General features: G+C 46.7%; 1 long non-coding RNA gene across 1 annotated transcript; it reads right to left on the bottom strand.

The window, feature by feature from the left end:
* Window positions 1–8,961: 8,961 nt before the first annotated feature.
* LOC112939260 (uncharacterized) lies at window positions 8,962–12,834 on the bottom strand. Its single transcript, XR_003242830.2, has 3 exons — window positions 12,123–12,834; window positions 11,101–12,034; window positions 8,962–11,015 (listed from the first exon to the last, which is right to left on the bottom strand). It is a non-coding gene; the product is annotated as an uncharacterized lncRNA (long non-coding RNA).
* Between the last annotated feature and the right edge of the window lie 10,584 nt (window positions 12,835–23,418).

Below are 23,418 nucleotides of genomic sequence, written 5' to 3'. Positions count from 1 at the left end.
ATGTAGCATCCACGTTCCTCAAGGCCGGAGCAGACGGGATCTCGACCTCGACATCCGAATCCCACTTGAACTTGCTATCATTGCCACTATCTTATGGTAGTGACATTGATAGCAAGTTCAAGTGGGATACGGATGTCGAGATCGAGTTCCCGGCTGCTCCAGCCTTGTTGAGCGTGGATTTTCGTGTTCCGTCGACGAGGCGAACGAAGGTAGGAGATAGAGGTATATCAAACCATCAGAGAATGTGTGTAGATGTAAATTTTCTTTTAAAAAGTACATTCTTCCCGTACAATAGTCACATAGGACATGTCGTAGCAAGGCGAACCAATGTCGACGACTACTACTGGGACTACTTTGAGCTGGAATCCTAGGACCCAGAATAAGATTCCTAAGGAAGTGTACACCATAACAGAGGTGAACGAGGTTGGATATCCGATGGCTCCAACGAAAGCTGTTCTAGGGAGGCGGAACTTCACTATTCTGAAGGACCACATTGATCTGGTCCCTCAAGAAGAAAAAAGAAGAGGCCTGGAGGCAGTTCAAGCAAAGCTTCCAATACCCTACAGAGGCCGAGGCAGGACTCAAGCAACAGGCTATCCACAAGATGGGAAATTGTTGGAAAAATTTCAAGACAACGCGCTGGTCACGGAGTACGTCCTCAACCCCGCCCAGCCAGAACCATTTCAGAAATACCCATTCATCATCTGAACCATGTGGGATGAGTTCCATGCCGCCAAATCAACCCGAGAGTCTCGGGCAAAAAGCCAGGCCTACAGGGATCTGCAGGCAAACAACCTTCACCCGCACCGGCTTGGCACTGGAGGCTACGCGGGGAAACATGAAGAATGGGACAAGGAGGATGAAGCTGCAGCAGAATGTAACACCCCGCAGGTGCTTGCTGTTATCCCGGTCCAGCGGGCAAGGAACTGGACAAGGGCAAAGGTGAAGAAGAATAGTGACGGAACTCTTTTGTTCCCAAATCCCGAAGATCAAGCGGTGTACCAGAAAATCATAAGTTGAACACATAGAATAAGTTTCATTATGTTGTATTGTATTTTTCATCTAACGCATCCTAACTCTACCCCAGGTTGAACTAAATGCTGAGAGATAGGCCTCCCAAGAGGTCTGCTCACAAAGACGTGAGGATGACATCCTCACGAAAGCGTTGGAAAACGAAGAACACCATGGACGAACAAGGGGCATTGGCTTCACTGTTCCATGGAAGTTTGGGTTTCCCCAATACGCATGGAAATACAAGAAGCACAAGCTTTCAAAGACGCAAAAACTGCATGCCTTAAGGACCAACTTCGGGTGGAGCTTAAACAAGAGCTTAGAGAAGAGCTAAACGCCGAGCTGTTAGGTATGGAGGCACGGGTGGAGGCACGCATCAGGGATAGGTCGACCGATGCCACTCCCAGTCCCATAGTACAAGTGAGCCCCATGCAGAGGCGTAGCAGCTGCGCATCAACTGAGTCACCGCCAGAACAGCCTGAAGGCCCCGCCGCGGTGGACCACATAACGGTAAAAACAACTTAAAAAGGCATATATTGTATTAGCACACAATACATTATAACATATTCTAAGGACACTAATGAATATATCGCAGGAACCCACATCGTGTACCCTAGCCGTTAGGGTGACACCAGGATTTGCAATTCCTGCCACAGAGGGTCAAGCGTTCAAGCCTACCTCGGAGACCCGAGTGCATGGGGCGTAGCTGCAAGCCGGCAATGCCAAAGTTCAGGTGGACTTAGTGAAGCCCGATTGGGTTGGCTTCACTATCCCGCACCCACCTAATGACGAGATTCTGACCCTTCGGGCTGCACGTGGGACCTTTATTCAATGGCCCAAGCACAGCATTGAGATCAATATAACTCCAAGGCCAGCGTCAAGTTCTCGTTCGCCGCCGACGCGTCCCCATCCAACTGTTGTATCTCTCCCTCCTACCGTTGAAGAAAGAGATGAACATCTCCAATTGCAGTATGATACAGATTTTGGGGACGACGGTATGGAGGTCGATAGCAAGCCGCACCTTTCCCCTCCTGCCAAAAGGAGCAAGAGGGCGAAATCTTCTCCACCCAAGCTTGACACACGCAGAAAAGCTGCTGGAACGGGGAGAGGAATAGGAAAGGTGCAAGGGACTGTTCTGGCCCCAAAGAAGCTTGATCTTGGCAAGGTACCATTAGCTCCTCCAAAGCCTCCGGCCGAATCCACATTGGGCATGCCATTGGTCGGAGACGATGCCTTATTCAAGATGGGCCCTGCATGCAAGGAGTTGCACGGGTACTACATGGAGAAGTCCAACACAAGGAGGAAGAATAGAGAGACCTCCATGTTGGGCCATCACGATACTCAGCCGTTCCTTGGGCCTTCTGCCTTCATTGCCGTAGACTTCAAAGATCTATGGGACCACTACAGGGTGCGAGCGATCGACACCAACCTCCTTAAGTGCTACTCGTTGTAAGTATTTATGGGTATGCGATATGGTAGTAATTGTTGGAGGTACACCACGAAGGGCCTTCAGCCGAACCCACCAAAACCAAGAACTTAGGCGGCAAGCTTATGCCAAAGGCGAGCGGTGAAGGTTGAAAAGGAAACCGTGCAGGCGAAAGCCGTGACTCGGGATATGCGGGCTTCGCTAGGCAAAGATCTCATCAGGGGGCCGCACAGGCGAAGACGATAAGGCGAAAGCCTTGGCACGAGGGCACGGGCTTCGCCAAGTGCCGAACCCCACCGTAAGGAAGCCAAGCGAGCCGTTGCGCTTTTGGGGGAGTTCGGCAAATAGATGGGCCGAGCCATTAAGCCCATTAGAGGCCCATATATGTAAAGGACACTGTGTACCCCCAATAATGTCCCTATCATAAGGGTAACCATGTAAATTCCTCTGTAAAACCTAAACCCTAAAGGGGGGAATCTGTAACAGGGCTATAAATAGCCCCCTAGGGCCATGTAATAGGGGAATCCAAAAAAATTTCACTAAGTAATACAATTGTTTTTTATTTCCAACCACTGTTGAGAGAACCACGTCTTTCGACGTGATGCAGTTGTCTATTCGACAATAACTGGCACCATCTGTGGGAAACTCCGAGCGAGACCACTGATGCCACAGAAGAAGATCGTCAAGGAGAGAGTTGTCAAGCGGAAGGAAGGAGGAAGCGAAGGGGAGATGGTAGCCGCAGAGGGAGCAGAGCCTTCGGCCTCCCAGGACAATGCCGGAGCGGCGCCGCTTCTTGTGGTGCCGCTATCTGTCCCGCCTTCGGCGCCCACGGCTTCGACTGATGCAGAAGCGGCGGAAGCGGTAGTAGCGGCGAAGGCCCTCCAGGTAAGAGATGTAGTCTTGTCATCCCAAGCACAAGGGGCGCCTTCGACTGCCGCCTTCGGCTAACTAGCTATGACGTCAGCAGCGATCACCACCTCAGAAGCCAACGCCAACCTCAAAGCACAAGCTGAAGCTGATATGGGGGCTATGCGTCAGAATATGGCTAAACTCCAAGATACGCTTCGCCAGATGCAAGAGCAGCAGCAAGCGTACGAGGCAGCAAGACAAGCCAAGGCCCACTCCCAGCAATTCTACGCTCAGCCCCAAGTTCTCCTTCCACACACTGTGCAAGCACCGGTATATTTCGCCAAGCCCGCCCAAGCCGGTGCCGTGCGTCCGACACCACAGATGGTCACGGCACCGGTTCGCCCGGCAGCACCTCCCGCCCAGTACCCGAAGCCTACTCACACACCGCAAGCGATGATGGAAGCAGCTTCGACCTTGCCAGCACAATTCCAAGCTTTTCTGCAACTACTCAATCAATCCCACAGCAATATACCAAGAGCTTCGCCTCCGGCCCAGGCCGAGGGAAGCCCCAGCCAGGGTGCACCGGCGGAGTAGCTGGTGGGAGAGTTCGCCTTGCCAAGTCAAGTTCAAGGGCCTTCGCCTCAAGGTCCATCACCACAGTTCGACCCAAGTACAATGGCCCAAGCAACAACGACTTGCGCACAAGCCGTACCCTCAGGATACGGAACAGCCCCATCGTCGAATCAGGTCTGGAATCAAGCCATGTTCGACCCAGCCACGGCGATGCAAGTCACTTCGGTGGACCAGCAAAACCAGGCAATGATGTTCGGCACGGGACACCAATCGACGCCTGCAGCTCAACCCCCTGTGCAAGCTGTGGCTTCGTCGTTCGCACTTCCATACCCACAATTGAGCTGGCATGCTCAGCAAGGGGCTATGGTCAAGCCCGGTGCCGAAATGGGTTTGCCCCTCAGCTGGGGAATCAAGAATCACCCTATCCCGTCCCAGTTCAAGTACCCTCCAGTCCCACGGTATTCGGGAGAGACGGATCTGAAAGAGTTCCTATCCATCTACGAACCCGCAATTGAAGCTGCTCATGGCGATGAGAATACCAAGGCGAAGGTAATTCACCTCGCGCTCGATGGCATAGCTAGATCTTGGTATTTCAATTTGCCTGTTAACAGCATTTACTCATGGGAGCAATTGCGTCATGTTTTTGTCCTTAACTTTTGAGGTACCTATGAGGAGCCGAAAACTCAACAAGTCCTTCTTGGCATTCGCCAAAGGCCAGGAGAATCGACAAGGGAATACATATGCCTGTTTTCGCAGGCACGGTGCCAGGTGCAAGATATAGGTGAAGCATCTGTCGTCCACGTAGCTTCGGTCGACCTGCTCGAGGGCGAACTCACAAGAAAGCTCGTGCGCAAGGAGCCCAGAACAATCGAGCACCTCTTTCGCATAATTGATGGATATGCTTGAGGTGAAGAAGATACCAAGCGAAGGCAAGAGATACAAGTCGAATACGACAAGGCATCCGCGGCCGCAGCGGCCACCATACAAGCCAACTCCCAAGCTTAGGTTCAAGCTCAAGTTGTATGTTCGGCACCTGTCTAGGTTCACCCAACCCCCCCGGCAAACCAAGGACCGCATCCAAGGCCGAACCAAGCTCCCATGACATGGAAGAAATTCAGAACCGAGCGAGCTGGCAAGGCAGTGATGGCGGTCGAAGAGGTACATGCCCTCCGCAAAGATTTCAACGCTAGCAAGCAGGCGGACAGCAACAACCCTTTCGCAAGAAGATCAAGAAGGACCTGTACTGCGCCTTTCATGGACGCTCTTCACACACAACCGAGCAGTGTCGAAACATTCGGCAACAAGGCAATGCTCAAGCGCCAAGGCAGCAGCAACCAAGCGGCCTTCAACCAAGCACCTCAAGTAGAACAACGCCAAGACGTGCAATGAAGAGTAATTCAGGTCATTACAAGATCTGATCCCTCCTCACAAGTGTCGAAACGGCAAAAGAAGATGCAACTTCAAACAGTGCACAACATTGTCTCGGCAGGTGATGGCGTCCCAAGATACTTGTCGCAGCCAATATCCTTCGGGCCAAAGGATACTGAAGGAGTTCTTTTCCCGCACCAGGACCCGTTGGTGGTTTCGGCAGAAATGACTGGTTCTGAAGTCAAGCGCATCTTGATCGACGGAGTTCGGCTGATGTCATATTCGCGGGGACATACGCCAAGATGGGTTTGCTAACTTTGGCATTATCTCAAGCACCGACTTCACTTAGAGGGTTTGGAGGCGAAGCAGTGCAAGTTCTGGGACAAGCCCTCATCAAAGTTGCCTTCGGCTCGCAAGAGAACAGAAGAGGAGAAGAGATACTCTTCGATATTGTCGACATCCCCTACAACTACAACGCCATCTTCGAAGCAGTCTCTCATCACAACTACCTCAAGCTGAAGATGCCTGGCTCAGCCGGTGTGATAGTTGTCAAGGGTTCCTAGCCTTCGGCCGTCACAGTGACCCCTTTTGGCAGGGAAGTCCACACCTTAGAGGTCAAAGGACAAGAAAAAACAAAGCCAATACTAAAGCCCTCCCCCACGGCAAGGTTATCCAGTGGCAGATAGATGATTTCGACCCTGCCAAAGTCATATCGCTTGGTGGAGACCTGAGCGAACAAGAGGTTGATAGCATCCTGGTTGTACTTAAGAAGAACATTGGTATCTTCGCTTGGGGACCATACGATGTAGGGGGTGTTTTGCCAGATCTCATCATGCACCATCTCGCAGTCAAGCCTGAAGCAAAGCCTAAGAAGCAAAAGTTGAGGAAAATGTCTGCAGATCGCCAAGAGGCAGCGAAAGCAGAGGTGAACAAGCTGTTGAAAGCAGGGGTGATACAAGAGATTGACCACCCAGAGTGTTTAGCAAATCCGGTACTGGTGAAGAAGTCGAATGGCAAGTGGCGAATGTGTGTCGACTTCACGGACCTCAACAAGATGTGCCCGAAGGACGATTTTCCATTGCCCCGGATCGATTAGCTGGTTGATTTGACCGCCGTATGCGAACTCATGAGCTTCTTAGATGCATATTCCGGATATCACCAAATTCACATGAACCCAGCGGACATCCCCAAGACAGCCTTCATCACGCCCTTCGGCACATTCTGCCATCTCAGAATGCCTTTCGGTCTGAGGAATGCAGGGGCTACATTCGCCAGGCTAGTGTACAAAGTCCTGGGGTCGCAGTTGGGGCGAAATGTCGAAGCCTATGTTGATGACAATGTTGTGAAAAGCCGCAAGGCCTTCGACCACGCATCAGATTTGCAAGAGACATTCGACAACCTACGCGCAGCTGGCATGAAACTAAATCCAGAGAAATGTGTGTTCGGTGTTCGTGCTGGTAAGTTGTTGGGATTCCTTGTGTCCGAACGGGGGATCGAAGCGAATCCTGAGAAAATCGATGCCATTCAGCAAATGAAGCCACCATCGAGCGTACGACAAGTACAAAAGCTCGCGGGGCGAATAGCGGCACTTAGTCGATTCCTGTCAAAAGCAGCCAAAAGGGGCTTGCATTTTTTCAAGACCCTTCGAGGGGCAGGAAAGTTCCGTTGGACGCCCGAGTGCCAAAAAGCTTTCGAAGAGCTTAAGCGGTATCTCCAAAGCTCTCCAGCTCTAGTTAGCTCAGTGGCAGGGAGCGAACTCTGGCTCTGTCTAGCGGCTTCACTCGTTGCTGTCAATGCAACTTTGGTACAAGAAACCGAAGTAGGCCAGAAGCCAGTATACTTTATCTCCAAAGCTCTCTAGGGGGTGAAGGCCAGATACATTGAAATGGAAAAACTTGCTTACACCCTGGTGATGGCTTCATCAAAGCTCAAACACTATTTCCAAGCCCACAAAATCGTGGTACCTTCGCAGTATCATCGAGGAAAAGAAACTACGGGGCGCCTAAGGAAATGGACTGCTGAGCTGTCACCTTTCGGCCTACACTTTGTCGCCCGCACCACGATCAAGTCCCAAGTCCTCGCTGACTGTCCCAGAGCCTGAACCGGTCGAACAACCATGGGTCATGCACTCCGACGGTTCGTGGTCTCACAAAGGGCCGGGCATCGCCGCAATCGTGACTTCGCCAGGGGGCGTTCCAATTCGTTACACAGCAAGACTGTAGTTCGACACAACCAACAACACAATAGAATATGAAGCAGAGTGAATGGGCCTAAGGAAAGCGAAAGCTTTGGGTGTTCGGCGTTTGCTAGTCCGGACGGACTCAAAGCTTGTCGCCAGCCAAGTCGACAAATCCTTTGAGGCGAAAGAAGAAGGAATGAGAAAGTACCTGGAGGCCGTTCGGTCTATGGTCAAATGTTTCGCCGGCATAACGGTCGAACACTTGCCCCGAGGCCAGAACAAGGAAGCTGACACGTTAGCAAAAACAACAGCCTGCGGAGGACCGCATTCTCCAGGAGTCTTTTTCGAAGTCTTCTATACACCATGTATGCCAAAAGACAGCACATGCATCATGGTAATTGACCAAGCTGAACTGGGCGAAGACCCGGACGACTGGCGAACGCCCTTCGTCAAGCACCTCAAAGAGGGATGGCTGCCGGATGACGAAGCAACGGCGAGGCAGCTGCAGCTTAGAGCCGCGAAGTACAAGTTAATCTCTGGGCAGTTGTACCGAACCGGAATACAGCAGCCCATGAAGGTGAGGACATGGTAAAGGAAATACACCAGGGGATGTGCGGAGCACACCACGCAGCAAGGACAATAGCATCAAAATTATTTCGCCAAGGCATATATTGGCCAACCGTACTCAAAGTATGTGTTGTATAGGTCAAAAAGTGTGAAAGCTGGCAGCGGCATGGCTGAAGCCAAACAGCACCACAGTACGAACTACAGCCAATCGCGCCAATCTGGCCTTTCGCAAGATGGGGCTTAGTCATCATTGGCCCATTCCCGGTGGTGCGAAACGGTTACAAGTTCGCCATTGTAGCCATCGAGTACTTCTCTCGCTGGATTGAAGCCGAACTACTTGGCACAATAACTGCAGCAGCGGTTCAGAAATTTGTAAATATCATCTGCCGATTCGGGGTACCGAAGGAGTTCATCACCGACAACGGCAAGCGGTTTGATTCTGAAAAATTCAAAGAAATGTGCGAGGGGCTAAATTTCAAATCAAGTTCGCCTCGTTCGCACACCCGCAGTCGAACGGGGCAGCCGAGCGAGCAAATGGAAACATCCTCGAGGCCTTAAAGAAGAGACTTGAGGGGGCGGCGAAGGGGAAATGGCCAAACGAAATGCTATCCATTCCCTGGGCCCTTCGGACGACCCCCACAAGGCCAACAAAGTTCAGCCCTTTCATGCTCCTCTACGGAGATGAGGCGATGACGCCGGCAAAACTAGGGGCTAACTCACCAAGGGTGATGGTTTCCGGGGGCGAAGATCAGCGTGATGTGTCGCTCGAACTCCTGGAAGGGGTGAGAGTCGAAGCACTGGAACACATGCGCAAGTACTCGTAAGGCACTTCGGCAACCTATAACATAAAGGTTCGCCCGACAGAGCTTCGGCCCGGCCATCTCGTACTAAGGAAAAAGGCGAACCCCGTGGCAGTCGGGAAGCTGGAGTCTAAGTGGGAGGGACCATATCTAGTCAAGCGCAGATCTCGAACGGGTTCTTTTCAGCTGGTAACATTGGAGGGCGAAGAGTTCGACCACTCCTAGAATGTCGTTTCCCTTAGACGCTTTTATGTGTAAAATGGTGGCACCATATTCGCCAATTGTAAAAATGTACATATTATGTAAGCCGTTCGGCACAAAAAAGAAAAAAAAAGAGGAAAATGGAAAAAGAAAAAAAACTGGACATAGGGTTATTATCCACCTTGGAGGCCTGAACCAGTATAAAAATCTCTATGTCTTCTTACTTTCCTTTTTTGTGAGTGATGTCTTCATGGAAAAATCCCAAGGCAAACGCCTAATCAGCGAACGAGCCAGGGGGGCAAAACGAATCGGTCGAAGCATAGCTCACTAAATAGCGAAACTGCAACAGCTCGAATTTTGAATATACAAGTCAAAACGCCGTTGTACTCGGCTTACGCATAGGCCACGATGCTTCATAGCACGCCTTCCATGAGCCGAAAACGGAAGAAGAGAGCTGAGAAATAAACATATCTCCTCGCTATAGAACGCTAAGGGGCCGACACGTTTCGACCTAACAAAAGCATGATAGTGACTAACTGACTATGCGAACAATAGCATGAAGATATGTATGAAAACTCACGAAATATCAGGAAAACGAAATCAAAAATATGTTCTATTTACGTGAACAAACATAAAAAAAATTACATCATCATTCATACATTCGCCCTCGTCTACGTTACAAACCGGCGTACAAGGTTCGTCGTCACTACTAATATCGTATACAACCCTTAAAGGCGACGGGGGCCAAGCACAAACTAAGCTATAACGGCGATGGGCGATCGCCTCTTGGCGACTCGACCTATTGAAGTTTCGCCAGAAATTGGTGCTATCCTCACGGCGAGCGACATGGTAGCGGTCGTAGTCCTCCAAGGTTCGCCCTGGATACGCACGCATCCATCCCGCTACCTTGATAACCTTATAGCTATTGCCGTTTATCAACATCTCGCGGTAAAACGGGTCGAAACGGACACTTGATCTTCGGCAAGCCCTTCATCGCCACGAACTTCTCATTCTTATTTTGCCAATCTCCAAAGGGGGGCCGAACGCACGACTTTCGGCTAAGACCCTGCCAATAAGACATAAAGTACAACGAAAAGGAAAAATACGCTAACCAAATCAATCACGTATTGCAATAAAGACGGACAGTTGGCGAAATACAAACTTTCCACAGCGGCTACAAGATGGTTACGGCAACTATCCGAACATGCAAAATACTTATAAACAAACTACGACTACAAAAGTCTAGAAAACAAAAACGCGAGGACGAAGGGCCTCACACCTCAGGGTGGTCTCGGCTTTCATTGCCTTCACCCTCATGACCGGTAGTTGCCTCCGACGGTCTGGGACCTTTAGCCAGCGTCGGCAGCAGCTGGGTCTTCGCCCCATCCCTACCACCGTTCTCCTAGAAGCCCTTCCGAAAGGCCTTCACGGCTGACGCGGCGGATTGATCATTTTCGGGCCAATCATTCTTCACGATTTGAGGAAAATCATCAACATGGTCACAACCATGTTCGTGAAGGAGGCTGAGCACGAAAACCGCGGCAACTTGCACACAGCAATCGCCGTACGCGCCAGCCACTTCGACAACTGAGCCGACCGCATCTTGCGTCCACTCGAAAAAATCGAACACCGTCCCGTCGTCACCCGAAGCGCCCTCCGCGCGCGCACCAAGGTCGTTGAGAGCTAGCCTAAGAGTGTTGCAGGCTTGCTTGGCGGACTCCGTCGCTGGCGCCAAAGTCTCATCAACAGCTTCGGCCGAGACAAGCTGGGTCTAAAGAGACTTAATCTTTTACTCGGCCGCAGCAAGTTGGCGTTCCCGTTCGACGGCCCTCTTGTTCGCCCCCTCCAGGTCGGTGCGGAGAGATTTGTTTTCCCCTGTAAGAGAATTGTTCTCCGCGTTCGCCTTTTTCAAGGCGTCCGGCACGACACGGCGTTCGTCTTCCTTGTGGCGGAGGTCCTCTTCGGTCTTCCGAAGGTGAAGCCAGTACCCGTCTAGCCTCTCCAAGGCAGACCGTTTCGCGCTCAGGTGCGCCGCGAGACCCTGGGTAAGGGAAGCCGAATCCATTTTAGTACACCAAGGACGAAAGGCACAAAAAACTTATACGGGCGAAGGGAAAAGTTCATACCTGCACGAATAAGCTCTCCGCAGCCGTGCAACTCTCACCAAATTCCTTGAGTTCGGTAAAGAGACCAAGGCCGTCGGACGGCGCAACAATCCGATACACCCCATCTACGAAAGTGGCGATCTCTGGCCGAGAGGCGAAATCCGCGGAAACAAAGTGCGGGCGGTCAGTGTCATATCAGACACGGTCATCTCAACCGACGGCGCCTTCCCCTCCCGCTGATGACTCGTCGAAGGAACCGTTTCGACTCTCTCGGCCTTGGTGGTATTCGCCTCCGCTGACTTGATCGCCCCGATCGAAGCAGCGGCAGGAGCCGAAGCACTGCCCCTAGTCGGCGCTTCAGCATCGCTGGCAGGGGGCGGCGACGGGCGCCTCCTCCGGGGGCCAATGCGTCACAGCGCCGGCGAAGTAGGCGTCCCGTCAGACGACCCCTCGCTGTCGGTAAAGCCACCAGCGACTTGCACCACCCCTCCCTTCTTATTTCTGGCGATCGCCCCTTGTTTCGCCGCGAAGATCGAAATAGCCAAAAGCATGTTCGTGCCAGCAACATCTTGTGCACGTACGGGCGAAACATCAGAGCTCGCTCCAGCCTTCGCCTGGACTGGACTGGGGGTGTAGCCGTGCGATCCGCCCTCTTCGTTAGACCCGGCCTCTCTTTCGTCGTCATCCTCCTCGTCCGCGTCGGTGTTGGGCGCGTCCTTGGTGGCGCGACGAGTTTGCACCTGGCCACCCTTCGCAACGGCTCGCTTGCGCTTCTTCGATGTCCCAACGTCGTCGTCGGCGGCTTTGGAAATGATCGATCGACTAGTAAACTCGCCGACATGAACGCGGTTCGCCCTCCCATCGGCTTGACGTTGGAGCAAGCGGTCGAATTCGGCAGTGGTCAGGCCTCCGACCATCTTCGCCGCCTCTGCCTCAGCATCTTCCAATGTGCGGACTGAATAAAAAGGGAATAAAAAAACGGAGTGGGTCGAAACATATCTTCACACCCAAAAAAAATGTAGAGAGGTAAAACAAAAACTCACGTTCGGCACCGGAAGGAAGAACGAGGCGGGGAAGCCCGAGCACCTCTTCGTCCTTGTTAACGGACGCCCCCTATTCGCGGACAAGTGGAGAGATCCGATAAAGGCAGAACTCCTCGCAGAGGTCGCGGGTGCTTAGCTGTCGCGCACCCTTGCGAAGGAGGATGAGTCGGGACTCGAGTGTGCCGTCGACCTCCACACTTGGCTTGGCGATGATGGAGACAGGTAGGCGCCGAAAGCGAAGCCAGTTCACCTTGTTGTTGGCGGCCGCCCACCACCGTCGAGCCCTCCCGTGGCCTCATGGCGAGGGAGACGAGACAAGGGGCGGAGAGGCACCGCCGCCCGTTGCCGCTCGCAGAAGGAGAGAGCTGCCGACGCCGAGGAGTAGATCGCTAGCCAACGCTCCCAGGCCCGTCGCGCACCGCTGCTCACCGGGTGAAAGACGCCGCCGGCCAGGTGGAGGGAGCGGCGGCGGAGGCACTGGCCGCCAAGGGTAGGGCGCCGCCGGCTAGGGGGAGGGCGCCGTGGCGAGCGACGCCGCCGTGGGTGGGGGGAGGGTGGGAGGGACGAGATGGAGGGCATCGTCGGCTGAGGAGAGAAGAAGAAAAGGAAGGAAAGGGAAGATGCGCAATGGAGAGGACGAAGAGGAAGAGAAAAGGATCGGGGAAAAACGAGGAGATAATGAGGGCGGAAAAATCGAGGCGCCCGGCGCTCGCTCCGAGTGGTTAGGCTGTGCGCCCTTTGTCTCTCTGTGCGAAATCATGTGCAGTACATGGAGTGTGAATTGACAGAGATGTATGGCGAGTCACCGCACCGCTGCCAAAGGCCACATGCGAACGTGCACGTGGCATCTGACTCCAGCAGTTTTTCATTTCCATCCCTAATAGTATTGTTTATCCTATAGAAATAGGATAAACAATACTATTTATAAAAATATTTGTAAAAATACCCCAGGTTAGTACTCACACATTGATGTTCAGGACCTTGGAAGTTTTAATTTTTCAACACTGATATGATATTGAGATGACCATAGAAGTCATTAACGTAAAAAATATACGTTATATAATTTTGTGATTTTCATGTGGTTTGACAAATTTTGCAAATCTAAATATATATCCATATACCTAATTAAAAAATACAGGTATTTTTTCCATCCTTTTTTGTCCGCTTTTTTTTATTTTTTCCACTGCTTTTTTGTCGCTGTCTTTTTTGAGTTCTTTTCATCCGTTTTAAGTCGTATTTTTGGCATGCGGTAAGGATACGTTTTTTTAAAGTCGCCAGGCTGACCCCTAGCGCGCCACTGTCGATTTGCCTCCCCCATACGTTTCCTCCTTCGATTAATTAAAAAATTGATTCCTTCTATTACCTCATCATTTGTTTTTAATTCACCGGATTTACTGTTGTCGTTTTTATCTGACTTCTATGGATTCGCTTTGATTTTGATAAAAATAGAAAGAGAATGTCGAGATTCGCTTTGATTTTGATAAAAAACGGAAAGATGATATTATGGGAGAGTGGATGAAAAGTGAAGGAGTATAATATATAGCAATCAAAAACTTTTTTACCCGTTGCAACGCACAGGCATTTTTTCTAGTCTATTTAAATTCTGGAAAAATCTAAATGAAATACCTAAAGCTTTATATTTTCAACAGAAAAGCATGTAAACTTGTAAAATCCATAACTTGTAAAAGCATGTAAACTCATCTTAGAGTAATTCAAATTACTTCTAACTCATCAAATCAAGAACTTTAGTGTTATTGCATAAAAACTTGCACTCACAATACAATTTCTGTCTCTAAAATTTATCTAAGTAAAATCACATATAAAACATGCACAGGATTATAAAATGCATACAAAATTCATTTCAACTCATTTTAGAGCAAACATAGTTTCTACAGATCCACCAACATGTTCTCTAAAAACAAAGTAAATTAAAACATATACACACTTTACATCAAATGCCTCTAAAACTACTATCTTTAAAATAACTAGTTCTGCATAAGCTGAACTTTAGAAGTTTATGTAAAATTCATCTTAGATCCTTTTTGAGTAAACTCAAGTTCTGTAGAATCATAGAGTTGTGCACTTACAGTATAATAAGAACCCCTAAGCATTTATGTAAGGAATAAGCAACATGGAGCATACCTTAAATTGTAAAATTTGTAAAAAATTCATCTTTAGTCTAAATGAAGTAAACCAAATTTCTATAGAACCAGCAAGTAATATACTTCAACCTAGTAGAGTGAATTATTGCACCCTCTGTACAGACCATAGTTCTAAACCATAATTTGATAGAATAGGTACTAAACAGTGTGTGTATATATATATATATATATATGTATATATATATGTATATGCATGGTAGCTCCAAATAAATCCAAATAAAACTTGTTAGGACCAGTGGAACCATAGTTCCATCCCCATCTGCCAAAACTTAGAAGAACTTAGCTCATATAATAATTTCTAGGTTGATATAATATATTGCTAGCATAGACTAGAGCTCCCCTAGTTTATAAAAATATGAACCATGATAATAAAAATCATAAGCTTATGAACTAAGGTTAGATTAGTTAACTAAAATCCTCATTTTATAATCACTAGCAAGTTAGAGAAAGTTCTGGACCTAAATCTCCAAAGCCATGTACACATAGAGACTATATGCCTAGAACACGTTATAAATTGTGAACCACATAAAGAATACATAATAACTCTAAAAATTGTAAAACCAGATGTATTAGTCTTAGAAAACACACCTCTACACCTATGTGAAATCAAACTTAATAAACATCACTTTATAAAAATATTTTGTAACACTACCAAAGTAAATACTACCCTATACCGAGCAAACTTCTAAAATTCATAACTCTCAAATGAAATGAGATAAAATAGAAATTCTTTCACCTAAATTCATTTTAGACCAGTACCTATCCACTGTGCACAAATCATGCATTTTAGAGCATTTTGGATTTTTCGCATATTTCGGTGTTTAACTGCATAACGTGTACTTTGTATAGATGATTGCTTAAACGGTGAAGAAGTGATTTAGGTGCTGACTTTTTCCAGTTACAAGGCAAGTCCCACCTCCCTCTCTTTGATCAATTTGAACATATGTTTTGGAGGTTATTGAAAATGTTTGCAAATCTTGCATGTCGATTGTACACTAATAAATTAAAAATTTTGTTAAACTTGATAGACAAACTCCTACTACTTGCATTATCACCTTAACTCCACATATATCCTTATCTCTCATTCCTAACCTTAGGAACAATATGACTATACCACTTTATATATGAGTTTTCGTGACACTAGGTTACTATAATGCTTAGCCATGCTTAGAATGGTCTTCCTTGTCATTATGGGCTCATTACAAACATGAAAATTGATTTTTAAATAATCTGGACAGAACTTTAATACTTGTGATTTTGATAAATAAAATGGTGGAAAACATGGATTTTAGGTTTGGGCCTCAACTGGTGCACATATGGTGATTAGATGTGTACCGATAGGGGGAGTGTGCGCCCAAACCGACCTAAGGACTTCAGTCAATGTCAGTTCATTTCGTATACAGTACAACCACATGTGCTAGTATAGGATAGCCCAAGCTTAGTAAATTATTTATGGTTTAGCCTTACATTCTGGTAGGTCGGTGTGTATGAGTTAGTCGATAATTCTGAGGAATTAGTCGATGATTCAGAGGAACTTCCTATTTGCCCTGACGTGGTAGTTTAGGTGACTAAGTCTGTCCAATACAACGGTATTGTGCCACGTGGGTGGGTTCCCGTTGTGTCCGCCACCACGGCGTTAAGCTCAATGCGTGGGCCCGCCACTTAACGGCTCTAGGTCATATTTCCAGTATGACTAGGATGGAGGAACACGTATCGTGCTGGTGTAAGGCTAAATCATGAATTTTGGAAAAGCTTTGTTGCGGGTAATAAATCGGGTACTTATGTATCGCGTGCCATGCTCTTGCATGATTATTATTTCGTATCATGTGGGTAAAGTGTACAAACTCTGCAGAGTAAAAACTAATCGATTAGCCGTGCTCACGGTCAAGAGCGGCGTGTGGATTAGATAGACAAGCTTCCGCTGTTCTATTATTTATTTGGCCAGTCGGCCGTGTAACTAAAGTAGATGTAGTTTATAATTGCTTTCATCTTATTTGTGTTTGCTATGTATAACCATGCTTGAGATGAAAGTGTGAATCTAGTGCACATCCTGGGAACGAGATTCAGATAAGTATGAGTTAAGAATATTTGAGATGTTGTAGATCTTTAGCCATTTTGTCAAGTCTTCGGAATGTGTAACACATCTGGTCACCGTCTTCGAGTGGTTTGACGGGCATATCTCAGGCTGAAGTTGATTGGCAGGCTAAAGGGTCAGCAATGTCTCCAATATTCTTCTCTCAAGGCATCGCATGTTTCATTATGTTTGTTTGATGACTTGAATTATTCACTTCATCCCTCAAATAAAATGGAAGGTCCGGAGAGCCTACGACAGCGAATTGTCGGAAATGCCCCGCAACCGCCATCAGGAGATGATCAAGATCGTCCATGCCAAAACCTGGGATCAACGGTGATCACCAGGGTTTGGCCGAACCAGGGGGTTCGGGTGAACCTGGGCTGGGGCCCTGGTTCGGCCGAACCTGGGCTGGGCCCACCTGGCCTGGCCTCTGGCCTGGCTTCTCTCCTGGTCCTCCTCTATCCGTTCTTCGGTGTTTTGGGCTGATTCTCTGATATTTTTATTTAGTTCTCAACCCATCCTTGTGTGGACACACATTTCTCCTTCACTTTAGTCTGGTTTTCCAACCAACATCGGGGTTTACCACCTGCATACAAATATACACCAACACTTGTGGAATATGTGAGATTAAGCACCTATCACTATGTTGAATGTTTTATTATCTGGACTTTATGCAGATGTTGGTGGTATAGAATCGGCATTTTTATAAGGAGGGACTTGGATCGATCCATGACAAGCCATCCGATAAGACCACAATGCTTCAGCCAACCGAGTATGCCATTGTCGAGGATAATCAGAAATTTTTCGTTTAATCAATTTGATCAAGCTCTTGTTAGATGCCTCAGCCTACCCATTAGCTTGTGCATAATACGGTGAAGAATTCAATAATTTGATACCCATGCTATCGGCAAACTGAACAAACTCATCATACACGAAAATTGAACCTTGATCAGTGGTAATAGTTTGAGGAATACCAAATCGGTAGATTATATGTTCTTGAACAAACTGTATCGCATCCCCAGCATCAACCTTCTTCAAAGAAATAATCGGTCGCCACCAATATAAACTTATGTCCTTTACTCGATGGTGGATTTATCATGCCGATCATATCAGTTCCCCAACCTCTGAATGGCCATGGTTTAATGATAGGATTCATAGCCGACGCTGGCGCTCGCTGGATTGCTCCAAATTTCTGACAATCTTGACACCCTTTGTAATATCTGAAACAATCTTCCAGCATTGTCGGCCAAAAATACCCTGCACGCCAAAGTAACCACTTCATCTTATGAGCCGATTGATGAGTACCACAAATTCCTTCATGACCTTCGCCGATTGCAACTTTAGCCTGATCGGCACTCAAACACGTAAGCAACACTCCATCAATCGTCCGATAATAAAGCTCATCATCCAATAAAGTGTACTTCAACGCCTTATATCTTAATTTCCTAGAAGCCGGTTGAGATGGATTCTGTAAATATTGATGCACATCATACCTCCAATCATCGGCTGTCATTGCTGCAATTTCGACCTTAACATCTTTGACCATCGGCTTGTACCCCGACGCCCCTTGGGCAAAATCATTAGCTTCAATATTTTGTTCTTGGGATACATGCTTTAAAGTAACCAGCCGAAATTCCTTCATCAATTCTTGGCACTTCTCATTATAAACCATTAATGTATCATTCTTACACTCATATTCCCCTGCCGATTGACTGATTACCAGCAAAGAATCCCCCATGATTTCAATCGCATCGGCTTCAACTTCCTTGAGTAATTGCAATCCTTTAAGCACTACCTCATACTCAGCTTGATTATTAGTTGCATAAGGTTTGATAGTATAAGCAAACTCAAAACATGCCCCCCTAGGGGAAATTATAACTAAGCCGATACCACAACCATGAGTACACACCGATCCATCAAAGAATAAAGTCCATGGCACAATCTCGACCGAGCCGATTGAATCATCACGGTATTCCACAATAAAATCCGCTATAGCTTGTCCTTTAATTGCCTTCGGTGACTCGTACCGAAGATCAAACTCAGTTAAAGAGAATATCCACTTTCCAACCCTTCCTTTCAAAATCGGAGCCGATAACATGTATTTGACAATATCGGCCTAGCATATGACATTACACTCGTTTGATAGTAGATAATGCCTCAACCTTATACATGAAAAATATAGGCACAAGCATAATTTCTCCAGAGGGAAATATCTAGTTTCTGCATCCAAGAGCCGATGAGTAAGATAGAATACAACTCTTTCTTTTCCCTCAAGCTCCTGAATCAAAACTGAGCCGATTGACTTCTCTCCAGCTAATAGATATAATCTAAAAGGTATTCCTTTCTGTGGAGGAATCAAAACAGGAGGAGAGCTAAGATATTCCTTAATATCATCCAAAGCCTTCTATTGCTCTGCCCCCCAAGGAAACTGTTGATCGGCTTTCAATCTCAACAATGGTATAAAAGGCTCTAACCTTCCAGACAAATTAGAAATAAACATTCTAACAAAATTTATCTTGCCGATCATCTCTTGTAGTTCTGTCTTGTTCTCTGGAGGCTGAATCTTTTTGATCGCATTAACACTCCTTTGAGTCACCTAGATCCCCCTCTCATGAACAAGAAATCCCAAAAACTGGCCAGCCGATACACCAAAAGCACATTTTGTCGGGTTCATCTTGAGGCCATATTTTCTAGTTCTCTCAAAAACATTCCTCAAATCGGCTATGTGGTCTTCTATCTCTTTAGACTTAACAACCACATCATCAATGTAGACCTCAACCAACCAACCGATTAGATCATGGTATATATAATTCATGGCTCTTTGATATGTAGCTACAGCACTCTTCAAGCCGAAAGTCATCACAACCCATTCAAATAAGCCGATTGCACCAGGACACCTAAAAGCTGTCTTATGAATGTCTTCTTCGGCCATAAAAATCTGATTGTATCCTGCATTTCCATCCATAAAACTCAAAATCTTGTGCCCTGACGCAGCATCAACCAGCTGGTTGACTACCAGCATTGGATATTCGTCCTTCGGGGTAGCTTTATTCAAGTTTCGGAAATCAATGCACACCCTGACCTTACCATTCTTCTTGATAACAGGAACTATACTAGAAACCCACTCAGCATATCGGCAAGGACGAATAAAACCAGCATCATATAATCGTTTAATCTCAGCCTTAACAGGTTCAAGCATATCGGCTTTGCATCTCCTCGGAGGTTGTTGGTGTGGCCTAACCCCTGGTTTGATAGGTAGCCGATGTTCAACAATCGATCGGCTGAGTCCAGGCATCTCATAATACTCCCAAGCGAAGTAGTCTCTGAATTCTTTCAACAGCTCTATCAACTTGGTTCTAAATTCTGTAGATAAATTCTTACTAATTAATGTCGGCCTTGGTCGATCACCTGGACCTATATCAATTTCTTCCAAATCATCGGCCGACATAAAACCCTGTCCTTGTTTGTCATCGAGATCATCTGCTGTGTCCTTGTTGTAGACATCTGAACCCTCCACGACGCCCTCAAAATAATAGCTTGGGTTCTCCATCTTCAATTGGATGTATATCAAAATCGGACACTTTTAGAAAATCTCTATGCCAAACTTTTCCAGATAAACAATCAAGACCATCCATCTCCCAAAGAGCTAAACCGGCACTGGCAACATTGACTGACCTATCAGCTGGCACAATTTCAATCTTGTCGCCTTGCCACTGAATCAAGCATTGATGCATGGTTGAAGGAATGCAACAATTAGCATGAATCCAATCCCTTCCAAGCAACAAGCTGTAAGAACCCTTCCCATCGATGACAAAGAACGTTGTAGGGATGGTTTTGTTGCCGACTGTCAGCTCCACATTCAAAACTCCTTTGAATTCTGATGGATGGCTGCCAAAGTCTTTGAGCACCATGTTTGTCTTGATGAGATCTTCAGCGTTTCTGCCCAACTTCCTGAATGTAGTGTAAGGCATCAAGTTTACTGCAGCTCCACCACCGACCATCATCTTGGACATCGGCTTCCCATCGACATAACCATTTATATACAATGGCTTAAGATGTCGATTCTCCATCCCCTCTGGCTTCTCAAAAACTAGCTGCTCTGGTGACAAAATCAACTTAGCCGATTCTTCTTCAACTTCGTCGATATCGGCTTGCTTGATCCCAAACTCGGCAGGCAATGTGAAAACCATATTGACCGAAGTAGTTACAACACCTTTTCCCTTAACCAACCTTTTTGCCTCATCGGCTACAGGAACTTTATTCTTAACACGCCACTCCTGCCTCGGCTTTGTTTTCTTCAGCCGATGGTTGATTTCCTGCTCGACTTCCCGAAAGCGCTCTCTGTTCCTCAATCTTTGAACCCTTCTCTTTTGATTCTTCGTAAAGATACCAAAAGGACACCATTGAGTTTTCCTGTTTTCATTGTCCTCCTGGCCATGATCTTGGTTCACTAGACCCAATCTTTGATGAACAGGAAGTCTTGCCTGCCTCAGCCGATTGCCCCTACCATATGATCGGCTTGATCTCTCCGCATCATCACTGCACCCAGGACAGTCCTCAATAGATGGCAGCCTCATACCTTCATTCCAACAAAATCTAAAGAACTCGCAACCCCAATAAGGATCAAAGCCATCATCATCTTCTTCATAATTCTTCTCCTGCTGCTTTTCATACTTCGTGGACACCCCGAGTATTATACCATCCAGTGTCCAACGCGACCACCACATACTGTTGGAGTGGGATCCAAACACGCATAAAAAAAGACACTCGTCCTCAATGTGTCCATGATCACGGTTGACACCTTCTGCTATAATAACCGGAATGCCGAGTAGTGATCGCAAGAGATAACCATAAGATAACTTGCCAGGCTACTCCATCATATGCCCGTCAACCACACGAAGGCGGCGACCAGAAAACAAGGCATACCCCAGTGCCTCGATCCAAAGCGCTATTCCCAATTATCTCAAGCAATCAAAACCCATTACTCATGCTCAGCTAGTCCCCAGGAATGCGACTAGCCTCACACATTCATCGCAAGCAATTGGAACATCATCACAAGTGCATAAAAAGGGGTTAAGTACAGCAAGTATCTGGCACAGAATAGGGTCCGAGGTCCCATCTAACAGCACACAAGTAGCAGTGGAAGATTCAAACAAAAGCTAGAAGCACAAAACAAAAGCCGGTGATGCCACAACCCCACAAGGGCAAATCAACCGGGCAAGAGCCAAGCTGAAGATAGCAGAAGATCATTCACTGCCCTCGCGGCCCCCGACAGAACAGTGACCACACAGGAAGCACAATTCTACGCCAGAGTTCTCACCTGAATGCAGCGGAGCCAGGTTAAGTACAAGATTGTACTCGCGAGTCTTACCCAATATATATATATATATATATATATATATATATATATATATATATATATATATATATATATATATATATATATATATATATATATATATATATATATATATATATATATATATATATATATATATATATATATAATGGGAGAGAGAAGTATGCAGGTTTACCTTAACCTAGAGCAACCTAAGTTCAACATTTGCATAAAGCCAATTTTATTGAGAAGATATGAGTGGAAGCGATAACACAATAAACTGATTAGCAACATTATAAAATTCTGGACAGCAAGCAAATTAATCTGAAAGGTACAAGTAAATGAGCCCAAACGGTGCTCACAACATCCACCATGGAACTACCAAAGTCCATATCATCATGGCACAACCTGCCAACATCAGCATCAAACATAAACCCACCAGAATAACCCAAGTTTGATACTAACATAACTGAGGCACGCATCAAGCATTGTCCATAACCGTGGACACGGCTATTCGAATAGATTATACTCTGATCAGAGGTGTGCAACTGTACCCACACGAGATGAAGAAGGATCAAATGCCGCCCACCACACAGATGCGACCTACAAGTGATTCAAGCTCATCACATGTCCTTTCCTAGCCCCACCCCAACCATTTAAACCACACCGGGCCCCCCGACGACTCAGTCACGTGCATGTGATGTGACTAAGGCGGGCTCACCACGCGGGAGATACCTCCTGCCATACCTCGGCCAACCAGGCACTCCGCGGATCCCAAATCCTCACGTTTCTCCGATGGGCGTAAATGATCACAGTGGGTTGAGTAATCAAACAAGCCGGTCCCATGATACGACATGTGGTAAGTACGTAGGGTGCTTGAATAGACGTCAAAATGATCAGTCCTTAACGACCCAGATGGAGCTAATGCATCAGGGGAAACATACCTCCCATCATCGCCCTACCACTCGTCCAAGTCAATCATATTTCATCAACCATTATTTAATGTAAGTGCTCCAGTTTTAGCCCATTAACCAAGTTGTCCATATCCCAGAATTAACAAAACTGTCCAGCCATATAGTTGTATCCCCACTAAGCAAAACTGAGCATAATGAATAAAACATCCCAACTATTCCCAACCAGGAGTGTAATAGGTATATGGCAGCTATATATAACTAAGTTAAATGCACCAATTAATTATAGACCATGTCACCCAAAACTATTAACTAAGCAAATGCAGATATATATATATATATATAAATAGATTCGCAACCAAAGGAATTTAAGTAAAACATGGGTGCTAGATGCTTAGGTGCTCGCCTTGTTGCTGCAGATAATCACACTCAATCTCAGGTTCTTGCTCCACGTACTCCGAAACATCTGAATCTACCGATAAAAGACAAATATGCAAATAACATTCAAATAACCATGCATATGCAACATGCTCTATAAATTGATAGATAAATACAGTGGGCAGCGTACAAGTTGACATAAAAACTACATTTGCTGCTCTAGCTTAGGAGATACACAACTAACCAGCCATATACACTAAAATGGCAACTTTTGAAAATAAAGCAAACAGACCCAACCATATACTGATATTTTTAGCAACCTTACGTGAATAAAATTTATATCACACCAAGGAGCCAAATTCATTGATTCTAATACAATTTGAATCACCCAATTGATATCATGAAATTTGTCCAGTGTTTACATGCTTTTTCC

This window comes from Oryza sativa, chromosome 6 (assembly GCF_034140825.1).
Source record: "Oryza sativa Japonica Group chromosome 6, ASM3414082v1".
Lineage (NCBI taxonomy): Eukaryota > Viridiplantae > Streptophyta > Magnoliopsida > Poales > Poaceae > Oryza > Oryza sativa.
Note: the sequence above shows the minus strand (reverse complement) of the source record. Positions and strands in the feature narration are given on the sequence as shown.